The 17916-nt window shown below is 42.0% G+C and overlaps 1 protein-coding gene across 3 annotated transcripts in view; it reads right to left on the bottom strand.

The window, feature by feature from the left end:
• The window catches only part of rhobtb4 (Rho related BTB domain containing 4), a 44047-nt gene extending 38746 nt beyond the window's left edge, over nucleotides 1-5301 (bottom strand). Inside the window, exons 1-3 of one of the 3 annotated variants that reach the window (XM_069699894.1) lie at nucleotides 5138-5301; nucleotides 4441-4735; nucleotides 4233-4370 (exon numbers count right to left, since the gene is read on the bottom strand). The gene's annotated coding sequence lies outside the window, so the exon portion shown is untranslated. Of the gene's footprint in view, nucleotides 1-4232; nucleotides 4371-4440; nucleotides 4736-5100 lie in introns of all 3 variants that reach the window. The other 2 variants (XM_069699895.1, XM_069699893.1) reach the window with 2 other exon arrangements.
• Between the last annotated feature and the right edge of the window lie 12615 nt (nucleotides 5302-17916).

The raw sequence follows: 17916 nt of genomic DNA, 5'->3' as shown, positions 1-17916 counted from the left end.
CAATTCAAAACAAACAGAGGGAGTGGGAAAGGGTTGAGGTGAAAGAAAGATTCGAGCAACATGTTTTACCCTCTGATTTATCCTGTATACAGTCTGATGCAATCTAGCACTCTCTATCTTCTGTATGCTTCTTTCTCATTCTCTCAGCCTGCTCTACTCTGATTTCCACTCAGCCAAAACCCCTTCGAGTCCCTCTTCCTTAAAATGTGCACTCTTTTCACCTCCTGTCTTTCTCTTCTCCAACTCTCAATACGCTCTTTTTTATTTTCAGAGAATCTTTCTCTTCTCTTCTCTTCTCTTCTCTTCTCTTCTCTTCTCTTCTCTTCTCTTCTCTTCTCTTCTCTTCTCTTCTCTTCTCTTCTCTTCTCTTCTCTTCTCTTCTCTTCTCTTCTCTTCTCTTCTCCCAGCACATAAGGCCTATACCCTTTCTTCAAGCTGTCTCACACTGCTTACTGCTCTTGCATACACATTCTTTGCTCACTGACACCCTGTTTTAAAAAACAACCGAAGCAGCCAATGAGAAACAAACTGTACAGTTGCCATCCGCCGCACAATCACTTCTTCTCACTCTTTCTCTCTTTTGCTCCCCCACCAAGTTCTTTCTCTCTAAAACTTACTCCTTCTAAAACAACAAACATCATGTGATGCTGGTAAGAGAAGAAAACACGATTGTATAGTGACTGAGTCTTTGTTGGATTTTTTTTTTTTTTTTTGCTGTGTGTGAATGCCGATGTTGACGTCTAAAAATGTGTGTGTGCATGTGTTCATGCATCTCAGCGTCTCTTTTCGAGGATCACTTCAGTAATTACAACTCTCCATCTTTGCATACATACACGCAGACATAAATGCATGCCCATACAAATATCACGCATCTCTCTGCCCCCATCATTCTGAACGCAGTTGAGGATTGGGCGTGGGCCCAAATGTGTGTGTGTGTGTGTGTGTGTGTGTGTGTGTGTGTGTGTGTGTGTGTGTGTGTGTGTGTGTGTGTGTGTGTGTGTGTGTGTGTGTGTGTGTGTGTGTGTGTGTGTGTGTGTGTGTGTGTGTGTGTGCGTGCATACGTGTTTGCGCGTGTGTGGGATATCGCTCAGCTCACACAAAGACGCTGCTTCTTATATGACTCCCAGCTGTGTGGACTTGGCCGGCTCGTTGGCCATCTAGCAGCCAGGAATGTTTGGTGTGTATAACCCTCCTGGAAAGCCCCAGTTACACACACACACACACACACACACACACACACACACACACACACACACACACACACACACACACACACACACACACACACACACACACACACTCTCTCACTCACTCCCTCCCAGCCTCCTTGGAGACAACCTACTCTTCTGAGCAGGGGCAGACAGAGGGACGGGCCTCACCCCAAAGGAAGAATGGTTCAAATTCCACAGTTGATAGAAAAACACAGAGAGCGGAGAAACTGATGTCAACTCTGTCAGACCATCTCCACACCCCACCATCTTTTTCATGCTCACAGAGAAGGAATGATAAAGAAAAGGGAACTAAATATTAGACTCTTGTGGGCATTGTTGGTTTGGTTGATGAACAGATTTGGGTTTTGGCTGTTGTCACAGATACCAAGTTGCCTTCTGCACTTTGGCCGGTAACTGCAGCAACCGCTGTTTGGCTCTGTAGACTCTGAGTGACTCCATTCCCCAGCTATGCATTCACACTGGAGTCACTCATTCAGGCTGCAGGTGCTAAAGATATATAATTCTGTATTTACCCAATCCAAGCAAACTGGATGTTTACAAAGTACCTTACTGTGTCACTAAAGAGATTCGAATTACAACTTTAAAAGTGTAAAGGGAAATTGGGTGCAGTCAAACAAAATTATCTCATGAAGCTCGTTGTAAAAATCCCACAGAGAAAGTGGAAAGCGTGTTAGATACTTATAGTGAGATTATATTAAAATTGTCCAAATTTGTCTGTATGGGCACTGAAAATAAATCTGGTGTTTGTACACGGCCAAGACACACAACAGTATCCTAGCTGGTCAGCAACAGGGGGCGCTAGTGCTTCTGCAAAGGACAAGGAGAAGAAGTAAGAGAAAGAGGTGGGGGGAGGGGGGGAGGACAGTGGGAGGAAGAAGGACAGAAAATCTGGCACATGCTAATGTGTTGAACTGTGTAACATAATCACAGTCAAGAAGAAACGATAGCGGAGAAACAGCTAAAAAAAAAAAAAGGTGGTCAAAAAAACAAAAACTGAAAAAGAGGCGCTGTGTTGACATCAATTAGGCTTTCCAAAGGTGGCTTGCTCTATTTCAATTTGACAGGTGTTAGTTTCGCCAAGTGTCTCATAACCGTCTGTGTTGTTCTTTTTTTCAATTTGCGAACATTTGTGCTGACTAATCCCAAAGGGTTAGTAGCAAGCAAGTGCCCTTGTAACATGTGTGTGTTAGTTCAAATAAAATGACTCGCACGCTGGCATTCAGCGCACTCGCCAGTTTGCCCAGATCTGCTGTTGATGTGATGTTAGCTCGAGGAGCAGGAGAGTTGTAAGTGTCGTGGTCGTCTGGAGCTGGTGCGACAAATGATCTCGTCCTCTCCGCGTGTTAGCGTCACAGCGGCAACGGTAGAAAATGTTTACTAACTCTAAACCCAGCTAACTTTAGTTAGAACGACTGTGTTCGCGCAATACAATAGTATTCGACTGTACAACAAAGGTTTTATGTACCATGAATACCTAAAAAGATGAGTTTGCAGGCACAGTGGGATTTTTTTTTGGGGGGGGGGATTAATGAAAAATTCAAAATGCTATTTGACGTAACCTTTGTTGTGATCTCAGCGACAAAATGGTCTTCTCTTGGGTCATTGTAGTTTTGTAAAAACAACCTATTCAACTAACTCAAACTGGTTTTTAACTCGTTTTGGATGACGTTTTATCAAGCGGCAACCAACAGTGATGTCACCCATTGGTTTGCGAACTGCTGTTATGACATCTCTAGCTTGACTTTACAGCTGCCACCATTTTGCTAGTTCAGAGCGGTTTGAAGCCGCAAGTGATCATTTTTAGATTTGGGGGAGCTGGGGAGGAGCGAGCGGTAAATATGACTCAATCGGGCTGGGAACCCGAGGACAATACACCCCGCTCACCTATAGCAGAAACCTGATTGCACCACAGACCTGTCAATCAAACAGACACGCCCACAAACGTACTGCTTTTTTAGGCCTGATATGTAATTAATGATGGGATTATTTTCAGATGGACTGCCGGACAACTAATAAGAAGGAGAAGCTTTAGCGAACGACACCAAATTGAATCTTGGAAAAAATATATGGTCTTTGTATTTCATGAGAAGTTGAATGGGAGTTTATGAAGCCAAAGGCATAAGGAGCACACCCCTAGCGGCCGTCAGTGGTATTGCACTTTATGGGACTTCCTTATTGCCCTCGTTTTTCAGACCCGGAAGCTACGCCCACTTTTATATACAGCCTATACATTTTATACAGCTATTAGAAAGAGTCATCAGTTCCCACAGGTTAGGCTGAAACATCAAGCTCAGTTAGTGTTGTTGCCTTTCACGAAGTTGGGGGGGCAGAGCCTCTGAAGGGTTTGTTGTGTTCAAATATCAATAGTCTTTCTCCATCATTGTTTTATAAGAACCATAATATTGACTGCATAATGTAGATTACAGTATACTGATACTTGGCATCATAATCATTATCATCCATTGTAATTTTGGGGGAAATCTCTTGGATATGAATCTTCCCTTTTAACTGAATATGTCTGGGGGCTACATTCAAAAGAAAAACGAAAGTATAACACTGAAGAAGTTGACATAACAAGAAAAAAAAATAAGATTGCTCCTTTAGATGACTATCAATGTTGTGCAGGTTTTGTCTTAGGCTGACTTATTGGGACCCACTGTTGTTTTAATAAACTTTGAATATTCCAAACTTCAATAAGTTTTGCGAATATTGCCGCCAGACAAAGTCCAATACATCGACTGTAAAATGTTCTTCTAATGAAGAAATCTTCCAAAAAGCGGATACATTTTGGAGCAGAAGTTTAAAAAGCAGCCTATTCACGAGCAGTTTGGGGTTTGTCGATAAGTCGACAGTAAACAACCCAAACAAGCTGAACCGTTATGCAACCGAGCAGTCTTGTCCACATGTGGTCCGCACTGTAGTCTGCTTTGCAGAGAGCATAAAGATTAAATTACAAGTTAATACTTATAGTAGGCTGTATGTCATAACCACGGCTCCTACCTTTGAAAGACCTGCACCTCTGTAGTCGGATTCTGGTCTCTTTCTCCGCGATGTCCACTTTCAGCTCACACCTCTCCACTGCTCTTTTCCATTCAGTTTATTCCGGGCAGCGTTCGTCTCTCGCTTCTCCCCATTGAACTGCAAGGCACAGACAAACGCGATCACTTCAGAGCATTCCCCCGGATGACAACATCTAATCACAACTCACATGTTTTAACACTTGCTCCGTTTCAGCCTGGACTTGAAAGTCCTCAAATTATCGGCTTCGTTTCGTGTTTGTTGAGGATCTGCCAGAGCTGACAGGAGAAAAATCCTCCCGACTGTTGCAGCCGAGAGACGCCAGGAGGAATGTAATTACACGAAGACTGCTGCATATTGCAAAACCTGCAGACGTGCTGTTGTTTGCAGACCCCTGCTATTGTGCTCTGGGATCTGTCTGGTTAGTTGTCCGCCTGTGGTCCTGATGCGAGTTTTTCCCCGTCCCTTTGTTGTTTCTGTCACACCTACAAGGAAGGAGCACATGGAGGAGGGGAACCTTGCCTCGACTTTCTTTTGTCTGTCTGTTTTTTTTTTTTTTTTTTTACACAGCAGTGCTGCTCATCGTGGCCGGATTCGTTTTTTTTTTTTCTCTCTCTCTCTTATAAATACCGATTTGATACAGACTTTACATCACAGATGCACGACGGGTTCTTCCATTAATTTCCATAAACTCTTAACGCATTTAATCCTCATCACATCTGTCCGATCTAATCTAATCTCATCCCAATGATAGTAGCCTATATATTTGTTAGATTTGCCTCTTTTCCTGTACAAAAAAATAAATAAATAGCATATCCTAAAACAAAAGTCCGTTTGCCTTTTGTCCTACCGCGCCCTTGCTGTTATATCCAAGTCCCCCATCTCACCAGATTTCTCGCCAGAAGTTTGGTCCTCGCTGGGGAGTGGGCTGATGCCGCGGTCTCTGTCTCTGTCTGTCTGTCTCTCTCTCTCTCTCTCTCTCTCTCTCTCTCTCTCTCTCTCCTCTCCTCCCCTTTCCTTCTCTCGTTGTCTCTCCCAAGCGGTGGCAGAGCCCAGTTATGTTTCACTCCAGACCATCCTTCACGGTCAGCACGCCAGCGCCTATCAACGAGCACGGTGACGACACGGCTTGTCACTAGTGCCACACCCATCCATTCATAAAGCAGAGTGCCAGCCTCCGGCCGGCCAGTGCGCACGTTGGGGAGGTAGAAAAGTCTTCTCCCGGACTCATCAAATGACGATGATGTTCTTATAGGATCCCATGCCTCATATTTCTGTATCTCATATGCTGAAAAGGGAGTTTGTGGTAATGTTGGTGTCCTGATGTGTAGGAGTTGTCGTACCATCACACGAAATGCCGTAGTAAATTTGAACAAAGATGAAAACTTATTTGATTTTTTTTTTTTTTTCCATATACTCTGCAAGCAAACTTGTATTACCGGCCTACGAACTATCTGCAGATATAAAGTCATCAATTTGCAACCTGTGTACATATCACGTGCACAAGAGATGCATTATTTGCCAAGCAAAAATGCCTACATTTATTTAGTATTAAATAGTATTATCTGCTTGGTTTCCTGTTGTTTGTGTAAATTTTGGACTATTGATCAAGCAAAACCCCCCATCAGAAAACTGGTAGGCCTGATAAAGTTTTTTTCAGCTCAGAAACGTCAGTTCCCCTGCTTCCTTAAAATATTTGAGGAACTAAACTTATTTTTGAGTGATATGTTCAGTCATCTGATGAGGTTTGAAAATGTCCAAAGTCCATAAACTTGAGTTAATTCAGCTGTTTAATAACACAATACAGATGTAGTTGCATTTCTTTGTGATTTCTGTTGTTTACCAAGTTACTTATTTATTCATCATGGACTGTTGTTAGTACTAACACCATTTGCAAAGTGGTTCTCATTTACTTATTTAAAAAAAAAACCCTGCACAATTCAATTCACCTTATTCATGGTTGTCATTGTTTACAGGAAGATAAAAGAGAGAACAAATATTTATTTAATTTGTATTAAAGACTCGCTGATGGTTTCCATCATGGGCTCTTTAACCCCCAAAAAAGAACTTGTTTTAACTTTCAAATAATGCATGCTGGGAAGTCTGCTCGTATGCTAATTTTGTTTCTTTAAAATTAGTTGAGTGAATTCTCGACAGCACATTGATTCATCGCATCATTTCAAGTCTAAAAGCATCAAGTCTAAGCTACACCTGTTTATAAATGGTCTGAAAATAATTTCAAAAAGACATTTGAACCAAACTAGACAATTCAATTTCAAATAACTAGAAATCAACAAACCCATCAGGCTAATATAACGTACATAATCACAGGGGGATTTTCAGTCTTGCTCAAAAGCACCTCAGCAAGCCTGGTGTTTACCACCTCTTATAGCTTAAATGACGACCTCATTTGATCACACTGCTGACGTCCACCTGAGCCAGTGTGTTTGTGCAAAGTTGCGTAACGTCACACAATTCGCAATGTGCATTTAGTTGAAAGCATGTTTACGCCTTTGGTTTTATCCTCACCACTACCCACCCAGTTCGTTTTGAAACTACTTGGGTGGATGTTCAAGTCTAGCAAAACATGGGAGGATGCTGGCCACAGCCTTTGTACATGGCAGACACCAGTGTGAAGTAGAAACTATTAATCACCTATCAATCATGTGCCATATGTGTGCAATGTCTTTGCTGGGTCTTGTCAGTTTTAGTCGAAAGATTGATGGTTTTGAACAAATTATTGATATTGCGTCAACTCCTGTAACCACTCGGACAATCTCCTCTGGAACAAATTACTCTCTCATCATGACAACAGTTTCTGTATCACTTCTCTTCTCCATAATTTACCAGTCAGTCCATGTATCTGAACCAACTCCCTTGGTCCAGCTTCTCTTAACAACAACAAGGATACATTACAAATTAAGCAATGCATCCTTTGGGTCCCTTAGTGTGGAGAAACCTTTTCACTTGTTGGTACTGACTACAGCTATTCAAGATTTTGCTGCTTATTTGCAAAGATCAAATAAAATAGAAAGGTCAGGTACAAAACGACACAAGGAAAACATTGCTTCAATTCGGTCTTCAATGTCAACTTGTTTATCTGAACTAAATGCTGCTCTCTGTGTGGAGATCTTGAACTTGGCAAACGCATAAATGTCAGACAACTGAGGGGCTTTGAGGGGCCCCCTGTCTCTCACAGATTCCTTAAAACTCCTGCTCAGCCAGCCATCTGAAGCAGCCATTGTGCTGTGAAGGGAACGGAGTGACTTGCCCAGGCTTGCTCCTACCTCAGCATGCATGCAAGTCCTAGGCAACCTGCCTCAGGCTGTGGCCAGCGGCACGCAATAGGGCTCATTACACACACACACACACACACACACACACACACACACACACACACACACACACACACACACACACACACACACACACACACACACACACACACACACACACACACACACACACACACACACACACACACACACACACCAGTGCGGACCAGTGCAGTGGTGGAACATCATGCTGTAACCATGACATGGATACCATTGGGATGATCCACATCTGTGAATTCTAAAAAGTATTTCTCATTCTACGTACAATGTTTCCTGCTGACATGATACACCGGAGGTCACATGACTGTGTGTGTTCAGTTTGGCCACTTTGTTAGGCCCATTTTCTCCTTTCTTCTTCATGCCATACAAAGGTGTACTAAACCTTTATCTCAAAGTGTCTTGTACAGCACTTTTCTATTACCAGTGGCCTCTGCTGTAGCACTATTGATGCAGCCACATGGGCACAATAGGGGCATAATAGGGGATCCACATGGTTCACCCCTCACTCTGTCAGTCTCTCTCCTGAGGGGGCAAACTGCTGATCCCAGGGGTGTGAAAGGCCTGAGTCAGCTTCATGTCTACAAACAAACACAGTTGGCCAAAATGTGTTGCACCCCCCCCCCCCCCCCTCAATACACATCCGTATGTCAACAAACAACACACAACTCCCGACACACACAAAGAAAAGGGGGATCTTTGTCCCGCTCAGATCAATTTCACTCAGCAACTCTGTTCCTCCACTGTAGCATGTCAGGAGCCATAATGGGCTTTGACACCAGCCGTGGAATGACCACAATGACATCTAACTTTAGGCGCTGACCGACCACAATGGGCCTCTCTTTGCCTCAGAGCCTCTGCTTTTCTTCTGCCTGATCTCTCAGACAAAGCAGTGTTACAGAAGTACCAATTGAGCTTGAACAATTGCTCACAAAAGAGGCACTGACTTGGTGTTTCCAGCCCTCTTGCCAATTGTACTACATTGTGGACTGTGTGTTGTGGCGGCAAATTGGCATCATATGCAGCCATGCACAGAAAGGTCACAACTTATTACAAGTCGACTTTTTGCTACATTTATTGATTTATGTTCATGAAAAAAATACATTTCAGGGGATTTCAGCAAAGATTTCATGGTCAATTTTAAAATATTATAGGATTTCTTTTTCATCTTTTCAATTGAACAGTTCTCAAAAGTTCTACTTCGATTTGCAGTGATGTTCTGCTTTGATAGAAGGAGGAATAAAATGTATTTTTGAGTTGTGCTGCATATTTCAGATTTTTATACTTATCCAAAAAGTAATTTCATTTCACACAAAAAAATTGGATTTTGTGGACAAAAGACAACAAAATGTGAAAGACAAGACACTCTGTATGCTTCTCTGTCCCCAGGATTCTACAAGAAAGTGATGGGTCACTATTGTCCCACATAAACATCAAGTACAGGTCCCCAATCTGATCTTCCAGGAATTGGAATTGGAAATAAATGTCCCCCCAAACTATTACTTCTTTTCCATACCTGCTGTAGTACCTCCTACACTTCTGCAATACATTTCCAGGGCTGAATATATGTCCCACTACATCTTATACCATATGTTTTCTGCACCATGCTCATATATGGCAGATATTTGGAGTAAATATTGCTTTTTATATGCTACTTTTTTTTTTTTATCTGATCAGGCTGTTGTAGCCAGATAAAGTTGAATTTGAACCAAAGTGGATCAAAGAAATGCTTGACCCCTCGTGACCCCATCTGGTTTGGTAGATTACTTCTGTGTTATCCATGCACATGTACACCGTTTTTTATGTGCATGAGTTCAGAGGCCTCAAAAAAGCAGGGATTTGTGTAATTCTTTATGATGACTGAGGAGCCAGGTGTCACTTTGTCGGTGTGGACAAAGATCAGAGAGACAGTGACATAACCCCTTCCCATGAGTTAATCCGTTCTCTCCCTCTGTATCCATCCACTTCCATCATGGTTGCCATCCAGTCCTGGGCCAGTTCTCATCCAGTTTTGGGCACCTGGTCTTCTTGGCCCATACTCTGTGTCCCTCCAGCACGTCACTTAGGTGCTATGAATAGGCACGGCGTATGCTCAGTGCTGTCAGCTGGGCATTGGCACATGTAGCTCATGTCAGCACGGCTGCAGCGCAACGCTCCCGACTGGCGTCACTGTCGGGTCGCCATGGAAACAGGGACGAGCACGGCTACCTCTGCTCTGGCTCCGTTCTCCAGACAAACTTTGAACTCTCTCTCGATCTGTCTCTTCCTGTCATCTCCCCCTCCCCCCCCTCTCCCTCCTCCCATCTCTCTCCTCATCCTTCTTTCCCTCAAGTGTGTCTCTTGTTTACTCAACTTATGACGCTCAACAGGGAACTGGAGGTTTGAGTTTCTATCCATGGGGCTTTGTATTCATGAGTTTTTAAAGTCTTTGTGGTTGTTATTCTCATCACTCTAATTACAGGAATAAAACAATGAACTGATCATATATGTATTTATGCCAGGTCTGGGCCCTCAACTTCTCACTGGATATTGTGCGCGTCTGTTATGGTTTCCTTACCGGTGACTCAGTCACCAAAGCAGAAACCTCTTAAGGTTTCCCATTTACATGGGAGCTGTGACGTCTCTTCTTCTCCGGCTTCCTCTCATAACCAAACTTCTGTCTCTTTGTTATGCTGTTGGTGCATCCATACAGGCATGCCGTGTGGGAGTGACTGGCCTTAATGGAGGGGTGTGTGGATCACTGCATTTTTCACTGAGGACCAACTGTTTTCTCAGGACAAATGACCAGATTGCAGTGTTTGTACTTTCGCTCCATTTACCGCTTTGTGTTTAATCACATATCATTTACTGCGTCCTGGCTGGGACGCAGTAGAGCGGATCGGTGACGGGGACAGGTACTGAGATAAGCAAGACGACAGACAAGAGATGTTCAGCAGCTGAAGCCTCTGCACAAGTTTTAAAGTTTTAATCTCCTGAGAGTATGTATGCCATTGGTCCCTGCTTCCAGAGTTTGGTTGGTTTATAAGCTTATCTAAATAGTGTAATCGTCTTTATGTCCCTTCATGTTTCCTGTTCTCTCTAAACATTGCAACATAGTGTTGAAACTATAGGTTTGTATACTGTAAAGGTAAAGTTCAAAATGAACAGGAGTTAATCTCTTTCTCAGCCTTCTCTCTCAAACACAATGTGTGCCTACTGATACCTGATACTTACGTGGGGAGTCATTTATATCACTGTCATGTCAGACTTCTGTTCATGTCCTGTGAGTTCAGCAAGAAAAAAAGAACAGACACAAATGAAGTTAGTCAGCAAAAAACACATGACACTCCTTTCATGAGCCATCAAGTGATAATCATGTGGGTGGGTATATGTGGGCACCCATTTTATGTGTGTTTATTTGTGGTGCAGGCCCATTAATACTGAGTGACAGAACAGCTGGGGAATGTGTTGGGTGAAGGGGTCAGCAGGTGACCACTCCACGTTCCTGACCATGATAGAAAAGGATACACTGTTTCTAAAGAATAGATTTTACATTTCAAGTAGAAACCTTGTTTCACACAAATTCTGTATCCTTGTACTGTATTTTGACAGACTGAGCTTTCCTTAACTTGTCCAGACATATGCTGCTTTGATTAATGTCCAACACACACTCACACACTCACACACACACTGCAAATGCACACCAGAGCTTAACTGAAGACCCTTTGTTAACACATAGCAGATTCAGCTATGTGAAATAGCCTTCTGTGAGGTGGTACTGCTGGGTACCATTGAAAATCAACATTAAAAATAAAACTGTTAAAATGTCATGAACAACATCATGATTCATGATTTCCCCCCCCCCTCCCACACACACACACACACATACACATTTGTGTTTCCATTACTCCAGAGGACATCACATTATCACATTGACTTACATTCATTTCCTGGAGACATGAACACTACTTGCCTAAACCTGCCCCAAACTTAACCTAGATCTAATATTTTCTCATCAGAAAATTATGCCAAGCTTTCAATGTAAAATTTGACAATTTGTTTTGCAAAAGATTTTTTTAATATTACCATCACATACCTATTTGTGCATGCAGAGAAACCGAGAACACACACAACCTGACGTTTGATGGTTTTGAATTCGGGTTGTGCCCTGAAGACAGCCATTCATCTCTTTCATATTAACCCTATTAGCAGTCTCACTGACAGAGCACAATGATAAGGGTTGCCAGGATATTGCTGTTATTATTGCTGTGACTCTATTTTGAGAGTCAATAACTCTCTCACCCACACGTAATGAGAGGGGTGTTTATTTGTGAGAAAAAGAGTGGTTGGGAATTACAAACAACTAAAATTTACCTGCTTTGAGAATGCAGAGTGTAGTGCAATGGCAGTTTAGCCAAATATATTATTTTTCCATTTAGAAAAATGTGTGCCTGATCCTTTTAATTATCGCTAATTATACTGGAACAAAAATAATTGCCAAAACTTAAACCTAGCAGCAGGACATAGACATAAAAAGTATGCACAAACACACATGCAGTCACACACTGATACACTAATTCAAATCTGAGACAAGACAGACTTTATTTGGAAGACTGTCTGGAAAAGGCATCCATCATCATCTGAATGGTGCCATCTCGTATGCACACATGCACATAAACACACAAATGAGCACACACGGCAGCATCAGCACATCAACGTCAGACCAGCCAAACAATGCCCAGTGCTAGGCAACCATGCCATCCCGGTGCAGATGGCAGGGTCTGATCATGTTTATTCTACTCTAATTTAATGCATTTAAGTCCCATTGCCTACCCATGCCGACCAAATGACGTTACTGGGGATATGCAAGTGTGTGTGTGTGTGTGTGTGTGTGTGTGTGTGTGTGTGTGTGTGTGTGTGTGTGTGTGTGTGTGTGTGTGTGTGTGTGTGTGTGTGTGTGTGTGTGTGTGTGTGTGTGTCTGTGAGAGGAAGCGAGAGAGAGAGAGCGAGAGTGCTTACCCATGTGTTCACTTCCCATTTTTCCATAACTTAAATGGTAAAATATCAGATAAAGCCATTAATGCCAAAGAAAGAATGATTCAAAGTTGTCCCACTTAAGCCTGCCTGACAGCAGCAATGTATTTATCTGAAGCCCTAAATGGGAGCACAAATTCCACATCTGGTTCTGCTGGTTATTCTGCAGTTTGCAGGTTTTTCCAGCTCTCAGTTGAGGACTTACAGTTTGGAAATAAAGCTCTCTCTCTCCTGGCTTTTTTCACCTTAGTATTTCACCCTTTCATGTATCGGGTACACGCCTCAAGTGGTTAAGAAATGATTCATCTGATTTATCAGCATCTACCTCTGCTGCGTGACTGATGGAGTCAATGGCTGGACAACCGTGGACCGTGTCTCTTGTCTGACCCTGATTTGGGTACTACGCAAGATCAATCAGGCACACTTATAAGTGGTGGTGTGACAGGGCCTCTACTGAGGACTGGCGTTATGCATTTCTGCGTAGCACTGCAATTAAGAGTCTATTAGGGAGCTCGGTGTGTAACACAACGTGTCTAATGGGCCACAGTTGCTGGGAATGTGCGTGAACAACAAAGTGCTTTACCACTTACACATAATTGAAAGAAGATGTTGAATGTATTTTCTTACAGAGCAAGACTTGTAGTATTAAATTAAAAAATTTCCCCTTGGGGATTAATAAAGTATATACCTACCTACCTACCTAGTAATAAATAGTTAATCTAATCAATTTTGAAAGTTCAAGACATCAGAAAATTGCAGATCTTAAATTTGACCAGATAGCGTTTTGTACCAGAATTTGTTGGAAATAAAAAAAATGAATGAAATGACAAATATTTCATAAATCCACCCATATAGTAAATGTACCATTATATTTCTTTCATCCATGGAGCCTCGACTTGAGCCTCGTGATTTCCATAGAACCTTTTGGGACACAGTGAGTCAGTAATTACTGTAAAACTTCCCCTCAAATCAGAGGCCCAGCCGAGGCTGTGGCTCTGAGGGTGTGTATCTTGGCTACAGCTTAGTTTGTAGATATTTTTGTGTTTGTGGCTCTACCCCACTGCACCTCTTTCCACCCATTTTTTTTTTTGTCATTGGTAAATTTTTGTCATTGTTTGCTAACTGAGTGAATTACAGCATCCAAGTTGTCAGGTCGCTCCACATTCCAATTAGCATAATCACCAGGATAAATTCCAATTTACACTCCCTTCTACTTAACCTGTTCCACCCCTCGTTGTTCTCGGAGCGTTTCTGCGCGTGATGCTGCATACCATTTGATCATGTCACTCACCTCAGATATTAAAGTCTATTTGAGGGTTTAAATTTCCATTTGAAATCTAATGAATCCATACTTACTCCAGATATTACAAGGTGCTTGCAACAAATCTTATTTCGGCATCTGAAATCATATTTTTTCACAATTCTGAATATTTGATTAGTACTTTTCTATAGTAACTATTGGTTGATGAAGATTAACACATCAATAAGTAAACTTGGATATTGTTTTGAAATTCTTCAACTGCAGGATCAATACTTTCCTCCATACGTTATTTTTAAGGACATACAGAAAGTGTTTTTCAACACAGTTTTCGTTTAACAAAAGCAATAAACCCATATTCTCAAGTACATGAGCATTTAATGATATCTTGACAAAAACACGGTCTTAACAGTGGTTTCATATTCCTTGAAAATATTCTAAGATTACCAATGCAATAGTTTAAAGTGGCTACAATCTGTATCTTGCAACACCAAAATAAAAGGGAAATGTGACAACAAATAATGTGGAAATGAATGGCTCATAGTGTCGAACCTACAGAGTTTTACCATCAGAACAGTTCCCCTTTTATGGTGAGTTTCAGCTCATTATTTATCTGTTCGGCCCCTCATTGTTATGCTTCACTTTCACCACTCTTGTGTTGTTTTTTTGGCCACAGCAGGCAGCTTGTTTCAGCCCCCCCAAAAAAGCTGTCACAACTCATTGTGCTGTTTCCTAAAAGAAGGTGAATACTGGATTTACTTTCAGCAGGTGGACAAAAACACAACTCTGAATAAATGCTAATGTTGCTCCATAACTGTTAAAGTTGTAATAAGCAACTGTTTGCTAACAAGCTTGCCATATCAGATATGTCAATGCTTTGTTTATCGCTTGTTTGGGCTGCTCCCAAAAGGCTCCAGTCGGTTACTGGAGGAAATATCTTGTACAGAATGAGCAAACAAGACCAAGAATCTCACCAAGCATTTAGTGCCAGCTTTTTGTGCTTTTGCGATACAGCGCCAGCTTCTCAGTGCTACGGAGACATTTCAGTCAGTGCTAAAAAATATATTTAAACACAGTACCCCGCACTACATTAACAAGTAACCTAAATCGAGTAGTTTCAGGATGGCAGGTCTTATTAAAATCGGGCTCATTAGCAAAAGCATTTTCAAGCAACATTTACTAAGCTGCAGTGATAGCATTTAGCAGGTACAGCACCATCACCATCCCAAACTAATACATACAGCACTGTGTAAAGATTTTTCGGCCATATTAATAAATGAATTGCATGCAAAGTGCAGAAAATGAAAAAATAAATAAATAAAATCACACTTTGCCTGACAAACAGCACCACTTCTAGGAGGTACAGGTGCACACAGATTTTCACAGTACTCAGCAGGTGGGTTGTTACAAGCATCGTGGAGAACTTGCCACACTTCTTCTGTGGATTTAAGATATCTCGGTTGCTTCTTTTCCCTCATGTAATCCCAGTCTGACTTGATGATGTTGAGAGCATGGCTCTGTGGGGGCCATACCATCTGCTGCATGACTCCTTATCCCTGCAGGTAGTTGTTTATGACTCTGGTTGATTATAAGGTTGTTGTCATGATGCAGGATGAATTTTGGACAGATCCGAAGCCCCCCCCCCCCCTGATGGTTTTGTGTCATGGATATGAAGTGGATAAAACTTTTGCACAAAACTATAGCTATAATATACAATACAATACAATACAAAAACAAACTGACAAAATCAATTTGTTGAGCATTTGCAAATGTTATCCAACCTAGTTCTGGTCTGTCTGTGTTTGTCTTTTTTATTCCATACTGTCAGTCAGCAGTGGCAGTTTTTCAGGTCTGTCAGTTCGTAGGTCTTCCCGTCTCAGTGTGTTTAAAGTGCAAGATCTATTTATATAGCATTTCTGCAGGAACTGGTTTCCTGATTGCTTCGTCAGAGAGCTGGTCTGTCTGTGGCAGCATGCTGGAGGGGCTTTAGACTCCTCATCCCCCCTGGTAAGGCTCTATCCCAGCAGGCTTAGCGACAGAGGCCAAGGCAGCTGCCACAAGGTTGGATCGGCAAGGAATAAATTGCTCTTTCTCCACCACAATAATTAAGAAACACACACTCAAACATATTCAAATATATTCTTGTTGTGGTACTTCCACAAAGACAGAGAGAGACAGATATTTACCACACCTGCTAACCTTAAGGACAGAACGGGCCTCGATGGAGGAACTTGTATTTTGGTATCCGGGCTTGGTTGAAACCCATAGATAGTTTGGGCTGTGCACTGAACAAACTTGTTTTGTTGGTTGTTCATTTTTATTAATAAGAAAGTGAGACTCCAACACAAAGCTAAAGGATTGAACAGCCGAACAAAAGGCCGGTGCCGTAATCCTCCCATGATGACTTCTCTCACGGCATGAGTCTTTTTCATATCATGGTCAGTGTTTCTCTCTGTGATTTTATTAAAGTGACACATCGGGGCCTTTCACTGAAGGTCTTGCTGAATCTATTTTTGTCTTGTCACTCTCATTCATAAAAGATTACAAAGTGTCTACAGGGGAGTATGAGCAGGAGAATGCCGCCGTAATACCATTATGACTTGACACACATGCAGTCCACATAGGTTCACACCCACGCCTGAAATCAGTTCATGCTGAGGTCTGATCTCCCCAACACTGTGTGCTCAGCTGTGTCTAACACCTAAGAGCCAACTATTGACAAGTACTGTGGCAGTACACAGCATGAGTGGCCCCGGAGCTGTGTACAGGACTAGAGAGTCACAGCAGTATTGACTCGGTTAACAAGGACTAAATGACTGCTGTTGTTTGTCTCCGTGTAACAGAGAACAGTGACGTCATATTCTCATGTTCTACCTCCAACTCCTTCTCGAAACAGGCCGCTTTGCACAGTTCGGTACTTTCTCTGCTCTCAAAAGTCCTTTGCTTATTTCATCTATCACTTTTGACCAACCTTTCCCTCCCTCCGTCCTGCTCCACTTAGTTATGTAATCTCAGTGTCCATGTCACTTGTGACCTCATATTGACAGTTTAGTCCTTCACTGTCCCTCTACTGCCAGTGAAGTGATCCACCCGAGTCCCGGCAGCTGGGAATCACAACACGTTTCTTATTCTGTGTTCCATGTCTCTGCGGTGCATGTTTATGCTAGCGTTTGACCGGGCCAAATCGTTAGTGCGATTGTCAGTTGGTACCTTACGAATTTAAGTTACATAACTTGCCATGTGTGTGGGTTCAAAACAGTCCCGTCAGCTGATGTTATGTGACCAGTGTTGACTTCAAACCAGAAAAGACTAGAACTAAGGGATTTAATACACACTCAGCCCCAGACTGACAAACACCGCACAATTCCTTGCTGACCTGATTCTTCTTACCTTGTCACGATAAAGTGGGATTATGATACCTGGTTGCTTGGCGTGACCTAAGAACCCTCAAGTGATCTGAAATATGCAAGACCAGTACAAAATAGCAATACACCTCCGCTGCCTAGATTTGTTCTCAATGAAGGCAACTTCATCTCAAGTCCTGGAAAATGTGTTATGTTTTGTCTTGCATTGGTTTGCACAGTAATTGTGAAACACTAGTTAAAGGTATTGGAGTAGTTTGAGTCAGTTTTCATGAAGGGCCTTTGTAGTTCTTCATGTCATCTTTTAGAAAGCGGTACAACCTTCTGTTTCTACTATTACTTCAAGGAACCCGTCTAAAAAAAAATTTCCCCTCGGGGATTAATAAAGTATATACATACCAACCTACCTACCTACCTACCTATTTAGCACATCTAAATGCCAAAAATATGACATCATGAGAAAGTCAAAGTAACAAATAAATCACAGACACAGTTGGCCAAAAATCAACTTGCATAACTACTTCTAAATGTAGATGTCTTGGACTGTAAAAAAAAAAAAAAAAAGATGACAAAAATATACTCAAAAGTACACATTATACATTAAAAATCTGCCGCATTAGACTGTGGACATGGCAGGAAGAGAATAAATTACCCAGTATAATGAGAAAAAAAAAAAGAGTTTGACCTCCCTCTGTGATGTT

The sequence above is a fragment of the Brachyistius frenatus genome, unplaced genomic scaffold (assembly GCF_029030835.1).
Source record: "Brachyistius frenatus isolate BFR_SWC_R1_liver_20210118 unplaced genomic scaffold, ASM2903083v1 Contig_31, whole genome shotgun sequence".
Lineage (NCBI taxonomy): Eukaryota > Metazoa > Chordata > Actinopteri > Embiotocidae > Brachyistius > Brachyistius frenatus.
This window is presented reverse-complemented; position numbering and strand designations above follow the sequence as displayed.